Source organism: Scyliorhinus canicula, chromosome 15, assembly GCF_902713615.1.
Source record: "Scyliorhinus canicula chromosome 15, sScyCan1.1, whole genome shotgun sequence".
Classification (NCBI taxonomy): Eukaryota; Metazoa; Chordata; class Chondrichthyes; order Carcharhiniformes; family Scyliorhinidae; genus Scyliorhinus; species Scyliorhinus canicula.
Window position 1 is genome coordinate 105809604 of NC_052160.1, and position 3098 is coordinate 105812701.

The window sequence follows — 3098 nt, forward strand, 5'->3', positions numbered from 1 at the left end:
AGGCAAGGATGCTACACACTGTCACATGACTTCCTATTTTTACATTTACTAGAACTAAATTTTAAAATAAAATAGTTTATCGTTCGCGACCAATACTTTTGAGGTTTGTGCCTTAAAACCTAATTGCATAGGTTATAGTATTTCTGCCTGGAAAAGAAACATGACATCATGGCTAGATTCTCAGAAACGTTTCAAATAATTTTTATTCACAGCCAACTTCGTCACACGTATTGGGAGAAAACTGAAAGAACAAAAACATGTATCACACAGACATAATTTCTCTCATTTAAATCACATCCATTTCCTTCTGAAATGGTGCAATAGGGCAGCATGATAGCAGAGTGGTTAGCATTGTTGCTTCACAGTGCCAGGGACTTGGGTTTGATTCCCAGCTTGGGTCACAGTCTGTGCGGAGTCTGCATGTTCTTCCCGTGTCTGCGTGGGTTTCCTCTGGGTGCTCAGTTTCCTCCCACAAGCCCCGAAAGACATGCTGTTAGGTAAATTGGACATTCTGAATTCTCACTCAGTGTACCCGAGCAGGCGCCGGAGTGTGCCGACTGGGAGATTTTCACAGTAACTTCATTGCAGTGTTAATGTAAGCCGACTTGTTACACTACTAAAGATCATTATTATTATTCAGTGGTGTCTAAACAATATGCTCAGAATGATGCTGAATGTTTCGATAAATTGTCCCACATGACAACATCTTTGGGCATGACTCTTCGCCGGCGGGATTCTCTGTATTGCCGGTGCCCGTGGATATCCCAACGGCGTGGGCCTGCCCCACGATGGGAAACTCCATTGACCGGCTGGCGCAATGGAGAAACCCGCCAGCGGGGTGCGGCAGAAATGTGGCGCGGCGGGGCAGGGAATCCAGTCCATGGATTTTGATGGGCCTATAATGGTTGTGTTGTATAGTGAAAGCCGCATGTGGAAATTCACAATTCCGTACTATTTTTATAAACGCCATAAATGCTTTATGGAAAGTTAGGTTGAATACCAAAGGCTGCCTGAAAGTGTTGGAGGACTTAAGAGAGCCCGACATCCAGAAGTTACATTCTTCCAAATACACACATGACGGTTGTTCTTACCACGTTTCTGGTGATGTTCAGTACTTCATGGCGAACGAGGATCAGCAAGAAGCCGTGCTCAAACATATGACTGCTTCTCACAAGAATGCACAGCATTGCATTAGCTGTTTGCGAATTAAACCCATTTTAATTAATAATTTTCCTTCATACACCACCAGCTATCGATCTATAAGGTGTCCTCATGAATGCAAAATGTTAGATTATCATATTATTAATGTACATGAATATTTTATTCATCCTTTCATGAGATGTGAGCTTAGCTGACAGGGCCAGAATTTATTGCCCACCATTAATTGCCCATGAGAATGTGGTGCTGAACCGATCAGGTGACTTTTTTTTTGAAAACACTCAATTATTTTTCCAACTTGAGCAATAAGAACCATTTGGTGTGTGGATACTTGTCAATTAGTAATAGTCAATTGGGACTAACTTGGTCTGTTGTATGTCTTCTATTTATTTATTGATATTCTCCCTTTATCGATGATGGATGCATCCGGAAGCTGTGACATGGTTCCAAGGCCAGAAACTGAGCACCGGACGTGTAACTGGGCGTACATTATCTAAAATCTTAGAGTGCACATTGAAGATTTGAAAATGTACTTCAATGTGGCCCCAAGAAACTCAGTAGAGGTCTTTGTTGCATTATCTATCTAAAAACCTCGTCATCAGGGAACATTAACTGCAGACAAATGCCAGAGGTGAATGACTTGAACACTGAAATGCTTTGCAATTTCAACATGTGTACAATTATCTTGTGTAAGGGCAATTGAGAATAACTGACATGTTTAGACATAGTACATCATTATATACTTCTGTGGTGACACAAGAGAACAATGGAAGTTAGCTCGCTCAATCTTTCTTTTCAGAGCTATTGGGAAATACAAAAGACTGCATTTCTTAAATTTAATGTTAGCCAACGAGATTTAGCTTTCATGCCATACATGAAAGTGTGGACACTTTTTTAAAGTCAGAGACCACGGGCAGAGTTCAACCAAAACATTTCTCAGTGTCATTTTGGGCAGGTTTGGCATTTTTTCTTGCTGACTTTTTGGGTGAGATCCACACTGCGAGGGTGCCACTGAGAGGCTGGCAGTGCCAAGGTGCCCAAGTATCAGCTTGACCATGCCAGGGATCGGACCCGGGGGATGCCTGTAAGAGGTGGGGTGAGGTGGGGCTCGAGAACCCCCGAAGAGTTAAGTTGGGGGTGCTCCAGAGGCAGCAATGGGGAGTCCGAGGGGGGGTCCGAAAGATTGGCCGGCATTTAAAAATTAGTTATGTGTGGCCTCGGCAAAACATTCCTCGCCGAGGCCAAAAAAAAAGTCCCTTTGATAGCAGAGTCATTCTCTGCACTGCAGACGCTGTGAAACACCCGGGTATTTGTGCCCAAAACGGGACTCTGTTTTTTGGATGTTAAATTGCACCCTTAGTCATTTTTTTGGGCCTTCGGAAGTTTCTCCCAAGTCAAGCCCACAATTAGAAACTTTTTCATCATTGCGGACCTGAACTCACTGGCAAGAGCTGCTCCTCAGAGATAGGGCCACCATTTTGAAAAGGTGCCCCGATATCTAAGTGACCTTGAGGTCCCCCACACCCCTCACCTACGGGTAATGTCACCCCTCATACACATGCACCCAAGTGAGGGCACCCCACTATGAGCCCTCCTTTTTAGGCATCCTCACCCCCACTTTCGGGCCCTCCCCTTTCAGGACGCAGCCCTTACCCTCCTATGAGGCCCATTCATACCAACCGTTCACCCTTTATACCCACCATCCCCCTTTCATGGGCATAGCCTCCCTTAGGCCCAGATTCTTGGCAGAGCCACTGTTCCACCCTGGATGTACTCCTGTCTGCCTGGCAGTGCCACCTGGGCACCCTAGCTGTGCCAGGGTGGCAGTGCCAAGGTGCCAGTCTGGCAGTACCATGTGCAAGAGTGTTAGAGGGAGATACAGAAGCCACCATGCCCTGTTCCTAAACACCCATGGGTATCCAATGGCCTGGGAAAAACCC